Source organism: Phascolarctos cinereus, unplaced genomic scaffold (assembly GCF_003287225.1).
Source record: "Phascolarctos cinereus isolate Bilbo 61053 unplaced genomic scaffold, phaCin_HiC Scaffold_4;HRSCAF=312, whole genome shotgun sequence".
NCBI classification, from domain to species: domain Eukaryota; kingdom Metazoa; phylum Chordata; class Mammalia; order Diprotodontia; family Phascolarctidae; genus Phascolarctos; species Phascolarctos cinereus.
Genome location: NW_027555847.1, coordinates 224,126,843 through 224,142,177, shown reverse-complemented (window position 1 = coordinate 224,142,177; position 15,335 = coordinate 224,126,843). Strand labels below are relative to the sequence as shown.

The 15,335-nt window shown below is 35.1% G+C and overlaps 1 pseudogene; it reads left to right on the top strand.

The window, feature by feature from the left end:
- Window positions 1–15,335, top strand: part of LOC110201915 (cytochrome P450 3A4-like) — a 113,398-nt pseudogene that overhangs the window by 44,310 nt on the left and 53,753 nt on the right.

Sequence of the window (15,335 nt, the reverse complement as noted above, 5' to 3'; positions counted from 1 at the left end):
AAGACTCGGATTGATGGGTCAGTGGCTGAATTAGGGCAAACATTTACCTTTTCTTTCCTTCAATTTATTAATTACCTCATCAGGTGTTTGTGAGAATCAAATGAGAAGCAATGACTTATGCAATGGATGTGAAACAGCTTTAGAAAATGCAAGATACTTAAAAGTAAAAGGGATTTGTCAAAGGATTTCATCATCACAATTATCTTAACAACAATCTTTTAATGAACATCAATTAATCATTTATTTTGAGTGATACACTGTGATAGCCATTAAATCAAGAATTCTTAACATGGGAAATATAAATTTTTCAGATAACTATTTTTAGAAAAATTAGTTTCTTTTGTAACGCTATATGTTTTGTGCATTGTAAAACCTCATTTTGAGAAAGATCCATTGGCTTTTCTGGACTACTAAAAAGGTCTGTGACACTTAACCAGTTAAGAAGCCCTGCACTGGAGGAAACACAGAGATAAAAAAGTCCATGGCAGGTGACCTAAAGCAGCCTATTATCTAGTACAGAAAATGACATATATTGAGACAATTGTAATTTAAATGAGAATATAGTGAAAACTTAAGTGTATAGAGTATATCAATCCATTCTATTAAATGCCTATGTTCTAAGCACTGGGTTAATAATACAATTAAAAAACTATATTAAACAGGCTTTCATAGCATAGGAAAAAGGCATTAAATTTAAAATCAAGAGACCAAGGATCCTGGGGAAATCTCTTTCTGCTGGAGGGATCAAGAAAGACTCCATGGAAGTGACCACATTTGAGCTGGATCAGATGTCAACAGGAAGAAATGGCAGTAAGCAACAATATGCAGGCAAAGTAAAGAGCATGACAGCAATAGTAAAAATAAAATGCACTTATTTTATATTTTACTTCCTAATATGAGGCATTTTAACATTCATTATTAAGAATTCATACCAATATCTGATATTAAGATGCTTTTTGCAGGGTTTTGCAGATGTTAACATGACTTGTTTTAAAAAATATGGGAAAATTTGGGGGTGAGTAAGTAATCTTTCTCTTATACCTATACATTTCAGTGGTTATCAGCTCATAGCTTGCCATTGAATCCAAATATATTTGTGAAGGTAGAGGTATTGGAGATCTGTTTAATGCCACAGAATTCCAGTTCAGGTCCATCACATTATAACAGATGTACCTAGTATGATATTACTAGGATTCTTTCTATAACCCCTTATTTTGGTTCATTTGTTATGATAATCTAAATCTTGAAGAAGAAAGGAAACATTGTATAAAGTGCCTAGCATGTAAAGGCCTGCCGAGCAATGTAGATGCAAAGACAGAACTGAGAAAGAGTTCCTGCCTTGAAGGAGCTTCCATTCTGTTGTACAATTCAACATGTAAAAAGAATAGTAATGAAAAAAGATGATCAGAGAAGTCATAACATATATGACACTGATAGCAACCAATATTTCTTTGAGAAATGTTTACCTCAAAAGACCCATTCTTCCACTTTCTTTAATTTTCTGTCTAAAAATCTTATTAATTCTGACCCATGAATTTGGACCCAATGAATTCATACATAGTAAGTATCATTCATAGTGAGCGTGAGGAGTTAAACAATAGTAGCATTTTGAGAAATGTTAGAATTTTGGGTGATACATAGTTATATATGTAACAGCAAATTACAGAATATCAAATGATCTAATCTCACTTTAATTTACATGAGTAACTGATGATACACTGGTTAACATTATTGTAGCACCGGATACTTTGTTATTAGCTACCCCAGGTGCTAAAGATTTGGAAAGGCCCAGAATCCTTTCCAAATCTTAGCTCTTGGTCACTAACACAAATGTTTTACTTTTACTAATCAGCCATAGGACATGTCTTAAGAGGGAATACAACTAAATAGCAATGAAAATCAATCAGCAGCAGAACATGGTGTCTATAAACTTTGAGCTTACTCTCTCACAAACACACTAAAATTCAACGAGAAGAAGAAATCTTTGTTGGAATTATGCCTGGACAACTGCACATTGGTACACACGTGGATAGAGCATATGTATGAAGGGATAAGAATATTGGGAGTACATATGAATAAGACACACACATACATACATACAAACATACATACATATCTATCAATTGGTTCTGGATAAGCATGCCATATTGGCATACTTATATTGCCTTCATAATCAGGGTCATTCGTTTTCATCACTTTCAGTGCAAGTATCCACCATGCTTCATCCTGTGTACTTTTCCTTATTCTAATCAACCCAATTATTTCCCAGGCCACTCCAACACAATTTTTTATCACCTATTGCTTCTGTCTTTGAAAGAACGCTCATCTTGTCATCTACCAACTTTTCAATCAGTTTGATTTCTAATTCCTTGATTTAATAGAAATCTGACCCTGTCCTGAAAATACTATATCCCTTAAAATACTTTCTGCTCTGTCTCTTTCTCCCTCCATCCCCTACTCACAGCGCTGGAAGATGGAGAAGGCATATTCCTTAATTATCACTGTTGTTTCCAGTGATCTTCCACTATCTAAATACTTTCCCCATTACCTCCTCACCTCCAAGTAACTTTCTCAACTTTTTCAATGACCTTGGTGCTGGGTTCACCATCTTCTCTACTCACCCTCTGCTCTTGGATGCAAAAGAATATTTCAATGAATAGACTTATCATGCATCTCCTCAACCTCTACAGTTCCAAAGAGTCCCTTTCTTACCTCCAGGTAGCATGTCCAATACCAAAATCTAGAATTGAAATTATGTAATTAAATCACCAACTTATTTCCTTTTACCTGTCCTATTCACTCCCACTAAATCTAGTAGTCCTCACTGTCATTGTACATGGTAGTCCTTGACCATTTTCCTTTTCTGTTTCCTCCACTTGGGTTTTATTTGCCTAAATGTTTGGCTTTGAGCCTATTGTTTTCTATTTTAATGCTTTCTTGCCTCCTTTTCTCGTATCCCTCAAACTCTTTAATTTCACCAATTCCACCTTCCAAACCCTCATTCTATGATGAATCCTAATAACATATTTTTCTACTTCTATTATAGGAAAAAGACCATTCATAGAGAAATTGGGTCAGTCTCACTCATGATATGTAACTTTAGCTGGGAACCTAGGTGGCACAGTGGATAGAGTGTCAGTCCTGGATTCAGGAAGATCTGAATTCAAATTCAGCCTCATACATTTAGCAGCTGTGTGACCCTGAAAAAGCCACCTAATCTTGTTTGCTTCAGTTTTATCACCTGTAAAATGAGCTGGAGGAAGAAATGGCACACCACCCCAGTATATTTTCTAAGAAAAATACAAACAGGGTCATGAAGATTTTTACGTGACTGAAATAACCAAAAAATAACAGCAATGTTGTATTATATTTTCATTTATTTTGTTAAACATTTTCCAATTTTATTTTACTATGGTAGCCAAGAGTTTTAAAGCTGTTTGTAGATCACCAATGACTTTGAATCCTTTGCATGTTATATTTAACTCCTTTTTCTGCCTCTTATCTCAGATTCCTTCAGTTTCCTAGAATATTCAATTCCTCTGCAATATCTTTCAAGTACCTTTTATTATCCTACTGCCACCACTACCAACATTAGTACAAGTTGTTATTACCACTGAGCTAGTGTATTTTTGCAGCCTCCTGACAGGATTCTTCCTGCTGCCACTTTCCTTTCTACTTGGTCCATTTAAAAATTATTTAGTTTTTGGAAAAAAGTATGGCAGAAACTAGGCATAGACCCAAATCTCACACCATATACCAAAATAAAGTCAAAATGGGTTCATGACTTAGATATAAAGACTGATACCATAAGTAAACTGGGAGAACAAGGAATAGTTTACCTATCAGATCTATGGAGAACAGAGGAATTCATGACCAAACAGGAGATAGAGAACATTATGAAAAGCAAAATGGATAATTTTGATTACATGAAATTGAAAAGGTTTTGCACAAACAAAGCCAATGCAACTAAGATTAGAAGGAAGGTAGAAAATTGGGAAAGAATTTTTGCAACCAGTCTCTCTGATAAAGGCCTCATTTCTAAAATGTATAGAGAATTAAGACAAATTTGTAAGAACACAAACCATTCCAGGAAGATGGAGGTCTTGGTTTCAGTTTTAGACCAGTGGGAGAACTGCAGGAGGATCTGAGGCCAGGGTCACCATCCCCTATACCCCAGGAGTAGAGGTGATTACAAAACTATGCTGCTACAAATGAAAACAATGAAAAGGCAAAGGAGAAAGAATCCAATCATAGAGAGTTACTATCAGAATAGAGAGGACTGGAGTTCATCTTCAGAGAAGGATACTGAAGCAAAGAAACCCTCTTCTACCACAAAGAGTAATGTCAAATGGTCACCTGCCCAAAAAGAATTTATAGAAGAACTTAAAAAAGACATTAAAAATCAAATGAGAGAGATTGAAGAAAAACTAAAAACAACAACAACAACAACAACAACAACAACAACAAGAACAATCCAAGAAAAACAAGATTATGAAAAGAAAGTCAACCAATTAGAAAAGGAGATCCAGAATCTTAAAGAAGATAATGACTCCTTGAAAATCAGAATTGGGCAAAGGGAAGTCAGTAAAGTTATAAGAGATCAAGAAATAATAAAATAAAATATAAAGAATGAAAAATTAGAAGAGAATGTGAAACATCTCGTAATAAAACAACTGATCTGGAGAACAGATAAAGAAGAGAAAATAATCATGCTACCTACAATCTATGATAAAAAAAATCTTGCTATAATAATACAAGGAATAATTAAAGAAAATTGTGCTGAAGCATTAGACCAAGAGGGAAAAGTAGAAATAGAAAAAAATCCACAGATCACCACCTGAAAGACATCCTATGAGGAAAATGCACAGGAATATAAACTTGGCAAGAAAGCCAAATCCTGAAACCCCCAGTTCAAGGATAAAATATTATGAGCAACAAGAAAAAAACAATTTAAATTAAAATCAAGTGAGACCTAGCGGCAGTGATACTAAAAGATTGCAGATCTTGCAACACTATGTATTGAAGAACAAAAGAACTGGATTCTGGCCAAGTATATCTTACCCAGTAAAGCTAAGCATAATCCTGAATGAAAAAAAAATGGATATTTAATGAATTGTCATACTGTCAAGTTTTTGTTAAAAAAAAAAACCAGCACTCTGGAACTTAACAGAAATTTGACATACAAGAACTAAGAGAACTCTAAGATATATACCAAACACTAATTACAAGGTACTCAGTAAGGACAGATTATTTACCTTTTATGTATGTTAAACATAAAATGTATGTCTAAGATTGCTATTACTAATTGGGTGGCTCATAAGAAAGATTGGGATAGACCAGAGTATAATATGATTTTAAAAATAAAACCATTTAGAAACAGCTAAGAAGAGTAATTATCTTTTAGAAATGTGGTATGAAAGGAAGAACCAACACAGAGGAATTAGATGGGGGAGGAGGGTTGGTAGTTCTGGAAACCTATTTTCATTAGGAATGGGTTCAAGAGGAAACAATATATATATGTTTAGAAGAATATAAAAGTCTTTAAATTCAGAAATAAAGCACTAAGGGGTTAGGGAGGTGGGGAGAGGATAATGTAGGGATCTTCAGAGGGGAGGGTGCACAACTTGGTTAAAGGGGGATATAGAAGAGTGTTTAGATTAATAGGAATGTGAGGAAAAGGGTAGGATTCTTGGAGGTGGGGTAGGTTAAGGTAGGGCAAGGTACACATAGAAGTAAAGTGGAGGAGTTAGGAGAGGTAGGAAATAAGAGATATGCACAAACATAAAATAAAGATGAAGAGTAGAATTTGTGAGGGAAAAAGGAGCAGGGGTGGTTATCATGATCTTGGACAAAGTTATGACTAAAAATAGATTTAATCAAAAAAGAAAAATAGGTAAAATATATTATGTGTCAGCCATATTTATCAATGCTGTCTTGGACTATTTGAAACAACTAGACAGTATAAGGTGGGGATATTACTATGGAGTAGGAAATGATGAGTTGGTGAATTTGGAAAAATATGAAATTGGACTTATGAAGGAAGAGATTATCCACCCTCAGAGAAACAGAGGGCAAATAAGTATAGTGTGGTATTACATAGATCCATATGAATGTATATGTTTCTATATGACAATGATTATCAATATCTAACCATATGCATGTGTAAGTGTATGTATGCATGAATATATGTGAAATGTAATAGCGAAATATGTAACAAAATGAAAAATACAATGGAATGCAAGTAATATTAAAAGTGGTTTTGTAATTTCAATATGTAGTCCACAGGTATCCGTTGGAATGGTTTAGTGACCTCAGTTTCTATTGAGTTTGACACCATTGGTTTAGAAACCCACTTTACATCTTTGCTTAGAGATGAAAGATGTGGTACCTGTTCTGAGTCATTTTTTTGCTTTCTTTCCTCAGCATTTTGGAGGCCTACAGAATGAATGTGATCACCAGCACTTCGTTTGGTGTCAATGTTGATTCATTGAATAACCAGAATGATCCCTATGGTCAGAGAAACCAAGCAGTTAATTAGATTCATTTTTCTGGACCCACTCATGCTTATAATAAGGAACTTGGTTCTTCTTTACAGAAATGAATAATTAGAAATCCAGTGGTCCTTACATTCCTAAAGATAACTCAATAGATTGGTTCATAGATTTAGAGATGGAGATAAACTTAGAAGCCCTCAAGTCTAACCGCCTTTTTAACAGAGGGTTAAACCATTGCAAAGAGAGATTGCAACACAGTCTGGAGGTTCAATTCTTTAATTGCTATCTTTAGGGAGGGAGGGCTTCAGAGAGCAACTGAAGTAATCCTCAGGAGAAATGTTTGTTGATTTGGTCAGTCACAGGTAGCTTAGCAGTTGATCTAGAAGACCAGGGTTGGCATAGTACACCAGATTTTGGAGAGAGATTCCTTTCCATTGCTGGGCTTTTCATTAACTCCCATCAGTTGACAGATAATTGGTGACGTGGAAAAAGAAATGAGTAAGCCATAATACAATTTGTACCTCTGGTACCATCTCCCCATCTATGCTGCAAATAAAGGTGATAGCACCTTTCATAAAATTCTACAGTTTCATAAAGATTTTTTGTTGTTTTTCTTTAGTGCTCTTTCCATTCCTTACTTCTTTGTTTAAAAAATTAGATGTATCTCTATATCCAAAAGATGCAACAGAGTTCTTAGCAAGAGTAATTTAAAAAAAATAAAGGAAAAATGAAAGTAAGCAGGTCTTTACAATGATTAGAATAAGAACATGTATACCATCTAAATGGTTGTATTCTTTATCTTTAGAGTAGAGCAAAAAAACCCAACAACTTGTATTCCATTTCACTTGTGGTCATCCATGCTGACTACAAATATTTTTATGCAATTTCAATTGTCAGATATTTTTGAAGACTTTCTATAACACTAAGAATTGTTAGTGGCCTCTAAGTTAATTTCCAGCTCTGATTCTATGTTCCTATTATTTAATATTTACCAGACCTTGTGATCTACATCTCTGGGAATACAAAGGTAGAAAAGACATTGTCTCAGTTCTCAACTAATTTACAACCTCATAAGTGGGGTAAGACAGATACCCAACATTATACTGCCCATTATATATTATATAATATATTATATAAATTATATAATGTATAGCAGGAGCCTAATGATAGAGAAAATACCTTTCTCTTTCACTTATAGACTCTCAACAATACCAAGGACTACGTAACAATGGGCACAAAAAATTATAATTGTATCATTAGTGTTGTATTCAATTTCTCTGTATGAGCTTTTGGCCTAAATTTGGAACATTTTTCCTTTTCCCACAAAGCTTCTACTCTGAGGCCTTTTTATGGAAGGGCTATGACCCTTAATTCTTGGAGGCCAGGCCAGAAAAGTACAGCCTATTGTCGACCCCTGCAAGCTACAAAGTCTTCAAGCAGGAGCATGTTGGCTCATTGAATGTTTGCTGACATAGGACCAATCTAGCTGAGTTTGAGGAGGTACATTCATTGGTTGACCCTAGTGAGATCAATTTCCTTGCCTATAGTGGTCATGGAAAACCAGCCATGAAATAAGAATGTGATCAGTGGTGTCCACATCAACGATATAATAAATTTTGAAGCATTGTCTTTCTATCCTTTCTGTCAGACTTAAGAGAATTCATTTCCTGAAATACTTATTTTTTTTAAAAAAAGTTCTTCAGGGTCTTCTTCCCTTCCATCACCTTGAGCGGGTGATTGGGACAGAATCTTTTAAAGTTTAGGAATTTGATTTTAAGTCTTTATTTTATTCATTCGAGGCTGAGGCTCTTTAACACTCCAGGGTCCTTTGTGGACATGCTTTGAGGAGAATTCTAACTCTGCAACTGAGCTGAAGCCACACTGTCTCTAATCATTCAAATCTTCACTTGTCTATCCTGAAGCAGGCAAATTAATTTGCTATGTTCAAAGCAAATTTCTGTGTTCTCAAGTGTTTGCTCAGCATTGGTGGTTTCCATTATTATTATTATTTTTTTTTTTAGGCAATTGGGGTTAAGTGACTTGCCCAGGGTCACACAGCTAGTACGTGTCAAATATTTGGTCTGAGGCTGGATTTGAACTCAGGTACTCCTGACTTCAGGGTTGGTACTCTATCCACTGCACCATGTAGCTGCCCCTCCATTATTTTTCTAGCACCGGATTGATTTCCTTCAGCTGATGATAGATTCTCAGACTTCCAACAATTCAGAGAAGCACTCTCACAAAGGTAATTTGGGCATGAAAGTAGTCACAAATTGGAATCTTGAAGCCATTATCTGTGGAAGTATGAAAAATGTCCAATTTGCTGAAATGATATACCAAATGGCAATAATAATGACAATGATGATGATGATGTTACAGGGTTTTAAGATCTGCAGAGCACTTTACATATATTTCTTCATTTGATCTTCATAACAATTCTGAGTGCTTGGTGCAATTCTTATTTCTATTTTAGAGATGGGTAATCTAATGCTGAAAGAGTTGAAGCAACTTCTGCAGGATCAGAACTAGTAAAGCTTTGAAGTAGGATTTGAACTCAGGTCTGATTTACCTCTAATTCTAACACTCTGGGGTATCACCTAGCCATCCCAGAAAGATGCTTGACATCTAAAGGATGAGTGAAATGAGGACACTTTTCAAAATCATCATTTGAATTTGTAGTGGTTAAGTTAGTCTGAAGCATGGATAATGACACTGAAGTCCCTTTTTTCATCTCATAGCTAGGACAATGAGGCATAGTGAGGTGGAAAAAACAATATTTTGAAGAGAAAAAAATCTATGCTCTTCTCCTACCTGTGCTACTAAGTACTTGTGTGACCCTGGATACTTCATTTCACTTGTCTGGACTTGTTTGTCATAGGTAAAAGCAGGGTATGAGGCCAGATTATCGCTCAATTCTCTTCTAGCTTTAAATTCTATAGTTGTACTCCCTCCCTTCTCTAGACCATGTTTATTTGAGCTGAGATATTTGGTAGCTGGGTAGCACAGTGGAGTGCCAGACCTCAAGACCAAAAGACCTGAGTTCAAATCTGGCCTCTGGACTATCTATGTGACCATGGGTATGTCCCTTAACTCTGTTTACCTTAGTTTCATCATCTGTAAAATGGGCTGGAGAAGGTAATGGCAAACACCTCCAGGGTCTTTGTCAAGAATATGACAACTGGGGTCACAAAGAGTTGGACAGGACTAAAAAACAACTGAAGAACAACAACACAGGAAAGAAAAAAGAGACTATTTTGAGTTACAAGTTTCTCTAGCAATATAAAATTTGTGGGCTAACTTCTCAACCACAAGTAGGATATAGACTCTCCTGTGCTATACCTAAGCATGAGGAAGGTGGCATATTTTAAGGGAATGGGCAACTGGATTTGGGAGTCAAAAGGCCAGATTTTAGGCTCAGCTTTAGCCATTTAATAGCTTAGTGACTTTGGAACAGTCACGTAACTGCTCTGAATCACAATTGCCGTATCTGAAGAATGAAGAGAAGCATTCTTGCTTTCATGGACTTGTTATGGTGGTCAAATGAAATAATGTAGGTGAAATATAAAGAGTAGGCACTATGTAGATGTAATCAATGTTTGTTACCTTCTGGATGCCTTCATGTAACCCATCAGAGATAGGATATGGTGAGTACAGTGGAAAGGGTATGGTCCCTGAAGTCTGGGGAGTTAGATTTGGTTCCTACCCCTGCCATCTATGAGACTTTGGTAAAAATAATTTAACCTCCTCAAGCTTCAGTTTACTCAACTGAAAAATCAACATATTAGATTACATGGCTCTTGAGGTCCCTTTCAGTTCTACTTCTATAATCTCCTTCAAACATCTCTCCTCCATATTTGCTTCATTCCATACACAACCATCCTTCTACAGGTGCTTATCCCTTCTCCTCTAGAGCTTCCGTTAGAATTAACCTTTTTTCCTGCCTTTTTATGATAAATTTGTGTGGAAAATTCCTTTCATATCAATAAATGTATTTCACATCTCTTCTAGATGTTCTGGAGAGTCAGTAGATGCCTCTCCTAAATTCTTGTGATATTCCTGAATATAATAGCAAAGATATAATGCCTTTATCTGAGTTACTCTCTTGCCTCTATTTCAGATCTGAGTGATGAGGAAATCCTGGCCCAATCCATTATCTTTGTTTTTACTGGCTATGTATGGATCAGTTCAGTCCTTTCCTTCCTGTTTCACAACCTGGCCACTCATCCTGAGATCCAGCAGAAATTTCAGGGGTTAGATGCAGTTTTGCCCAACAAGGTGAGAGGATGGAAGGAATAGAAATATTCACACCCCCTTCCACCTTACTTCCTATTCACCACTTGTCTCATCTCCTAGTAGAAGCTTTATCAAAATCACCTTTGCTGACTATTTACCCATTATTGGAGCATCATCAGGATTTGAAAAGGCAAACGTATGTTGAGACACCATATGTTTACAAAAAGTTATCTTTGCACAGAATGAAATATCTCAGCAACTAGTGTCAACCCATGGAAAAGTTCTGAAAAATCTCATTTGTCCTTGGTTCACATAGTCACTTCAGAGTGCTTCCTCCACTTAATGACAGTCATTTCTCATCTCTTCTAATACTAAATATTCTTGTGATTTTGGGTCTCCTCTCTACTCTTCACCTATTCTCTTTTCCCTTTCCTCCTTGCATATTCCCCTTTCTTATTCCTTGCTTGTCCTCCCTTTCCCTACTCTCCTCTCATCTTCTCAGAATCTCATTCAGTCTCTAATATGAATGATAACAGGGGTCTTGGCCTCTGAATTCAAAAGGTTTAATGAATGGACATCAGAGTTTTTCCACAATGAGGAACCACCAATTGATGCACCAGGATAACCCTTCTTCATCACTCTTGGACCATCATAGGAACCCTTGAAGTCATTTCCCTATGATGTCAGGGGATAACCTTGAGGATGTATTGAAATAGACCATTTAAACAGTGATGAGTAACCAAGCTACAGTGGTGGCAGTAGAAATTCAGAGTACATAAATTCTTAAAAGTAGCCTTATAGATAACTTTAACCATCTAGAAAAGCCAAAACTGAACCACTACAATAATACTGAAAACAACTGGCAGCACGTAAGAAAATGGGGACAGATTCTGTCTTATCTTGGTTTGGGACCAGATTTTTTCTTGTATTAATAATTTTCTCTATCATTCTTCAGGTAGCCAGGATACATACATATATGTACATATACATATATATGTATACATGTATATGTATATAGGAATTAGGTGACTGCTAAATAGTGATTCTCCCATACTCCCTCCAAGCCCCATAATATTCTCTAAACTATATAGAAGTCTCAGAACAGAGATCTGATCAACAGAAGGCAACTAGTAATTCAATTTTCTTCAAAGTTGTGAAACATCTTGAATAGATTATGCTTATTGATTCTATAGAGTTCTTTAAGTATACTCTCAAATCATCTTCCAAGTGCAACAGCTTTCCCCCCCCCATTGCCTATTCATATTCCTTCAATATCTATTTTGCATCTATTGCTATAGGTAACATTTAGATACAATACTGAAAAATAAAGGTTATAATAGGCAACCTTGTTTCAACTCTGATGTTATTGGGAAGGATTCTAGTTTATTTCCATTACACATCATGCTTATTCTTGGCTTTAGGTAGGTGCTACTTATCATTTTAAGAAAAGCTCCATTTATTCTTATGCTTTCTATTCTTTTTAAAGAGATAGTATATTTGAAAAACTTTCTATGTCTATTGATACAAGCACACTGTTTTCTTTTCGTAATTGATATGGTCAATTGTACTTAGAATTTTTGAAATACTTTTTTTTTAATGTAAAGATTTTTTCTTACAATTTTTAAAACCTCTGTTTTGATTTTTAGTATTTTTTAGGTGCTTAAATGGGGATATTAAATTTGTTCTTTTTTCTAGATTTTTTTTTAAGCTTCATGCCCAATTCATGGATAGGCTCATTCTCTCTTTCATTGATCTAAGTGTTTAGAGATATAAAATTTCACCTAAGAAATGCCTTTGTAGCATGTCACAAATTTTTAATATTGCCTCACTGTTGTCATTATTTTTTATGGAATTATGGATTCATTTCTACGACTTGTTCTCTGACCCATTTATTCTTGAGTATTAGATTATTTTGTTTCCAATTAATTTTTCATCTGTGCTCCAAAGGTTCTTTATTGAATTGAATTTTTGTTTCATTATGGTCCAAAAAGAGTCCTTTCAATATATTTCCTTTTCTGGAATTGTGTGTGGAGATGTTATACCCTAATTCACGGTCAATTTTTTGTGAAGGTGCCATGTAGAAATGATGAAAAAAGTATTTTCTTTCCATTCCCGTTCCATTTTCTCCAGAGTTTTGTCATATCCAACTTTTCTAAAATTGTATTCACCTCTTTAACTCATTTATTATGAGTTAAACTCTATATTTCGTTTATTTTATGAACTAGATTTATCTAGTTCTGCATGGGGTAAATTGTATATCCCCAATGGTACAAATTTACTGTCTATTCTTCATTTAACTCTTCCTGTAAGAATTTGAATGTGTTTCCATTTGGTTAGCTGTGTTTAGAATGAATATTACTCCATAATCTATGGCATCTTTTAGCAAAATGTAATTTCCCTGATGATCTTTTTTAATTAGGTCTATTTTTAGTTTTCCTTTGCCTGATATCATGTTTGCAAACCTCCCTATTTTATTCCAGAAAAAGTATAATAGATTCCATTACAGCTCTTTATTTTAAATTCATGTTTGTGTGTTTCTTTTTCAAGTGTGTTTCTTGTAAACAACATCTTCTTGGATTCTGATTTCTAATCCATTCTCCAAACTATTTACATTTACTGTGTAAGTTCATCTCATTCTTATTCATAGTTATGATTGCTAATTGTATATTTCCCTCATTCCTTTTATCATTGTTATCATCACCACCACAACCACCACCACCACCACCATCATCATCGTCATCATCATCATCATCATCATCATCATCATCATCATCCCCATCCTCTTCTTCTTCTTCCTCCTTTTTTCTTCTCCTTCTTGTCCTCCTTTACATTTCCCTCCTTATTTTGTTCTTACTCCTCCATCACCTCCTCTTTTTCTTCTCTCTTTTCTCTTGACCATCTTCAAGACATTTTTGTGGCTGTTTACAGCCTCCTTTAATCTATCTTCCCTCTTGTCGCTGCTCCCTGCTTTCCCTTTTCCATTTCTCCTCCTACTTCCCTGTTGGGTAAAAAGAATTCTGTATCCAACTGGGCTTGTATGTATAGTCTTCATTCTTTGAATCAGTACAAATGAGGGAGATTCAAGTATTGCCCTTTTCCCCATCTCATTTTCTCTTCTATTGGAAAAACTCTTCCTTGTGTACCTCTTTTTTTGTGAGGCAATTGGGGTTAAGTAACTTCCCCAAAGCAACACAGCTAGTAAGTTTATGAGGTCACACTTGAACTCAGGTCCTTCTGATTCCAAGGTTGGAGCTCTATCCACTGTGTCACCTAACTGCCCCCCTTGTGCACTTCTTTTGAGTGAGATGATGTTACCCATTTTTCTTCTTCCTTGCTTCTTGTCTTAGTACATCCTTCTTTCTCAGCCTCCTATTTTTCTCTTGAGACACTTGTTGACATAATCGGCTTATGTCGTCTAAGTAGACTATTTCTTACTACCCTAAAATGATAATAAAATTCTTGCTGGTTACAGTATTATTTTCCTATCTGTGAATGTAAATGTACTACTTTTTAAGTACTTCATGATTTCTCACTCATGTTTACCTTTTTACATTTCTCTTGAATCTGGTGTGTGAATGTCACATTTTCTATTCAGCTCTATCTTTTCATCAGGAATGCCTAGAATTCCTCTATTTCATTTTTGCCTTATAAGATTATACTCAGTTTTGCTGAGTTGGTTGTAATCCTACCTACTTTGACTTTTGGAATATCATATTCTTAATCTGCCATTCCTGGATCTTGGTAGTTGGTAACCTTGTGAAATCCAGACTGCCTCCACAATATTTGAGTTGTTTCTTTCTGGCTACTTGCATTATTTTCTCTTTGACCTGGGAGCACTGGGATTTGGCCATAATATTCCCAGGACTTTTCATTTTGAAATCTTTTCCAGAACTGATTGGTGAATTCTTTCAATTTCTACCTTGTGTCTGGTTCTGTAATATCTGGGGAATTTTCCTTTCTAATTTTTTAAATGTTATGTCTAAGCTTTTTTTTTCTTTTTGATTATTGGTTTTAGGCAACTCTAGAATTCCTAAATTGTTTCTTCTGGTCTGTTTTCCAGATCAGATGATTTTCTGATGAGATATTTGACATTTTCTTCAAGTTTTTCATTTTTTGACTTCATTTTTTTCCCTTGATGTTTCATGGCTACCTTAGTTTCTCTTTGACCAGTTCTAATTTTGAAGGATGTATTTCTTTAGTGAGGTTTTAGACCTATTTTTCTTACCTGGCCAATTTGTAATTTAAGGAATTATTGCCTTCAGTCATTTTTTTGTGCTTCTCTTTCTATAACTGTCTTAAGTGTTCTCATTTTCCACAAACTTTTCATCTATTGTTCTTACTTAATTTATAAAATATTTTTCCTTTTAAAAAAGATCTGTTTTTTAAGTTCTTCTGGAAATTTTGAGGGCCTTTTGTCCAATATAGAGTTTTCTTTCAGGTTTTGCTTGCAGATGTTTTCTGACATGAAAAATGACTTTTTTTTTGAGTTTGGACATTAAACTTCATTGTCATCCTCACATATTTTTTATGGTCAGGTTTTTTTTCTTGCTCATGTTTTTCAGTTCTTTTCTTGGCTTTAGACATTCCATTAAAGTTGGATTCTGCTCA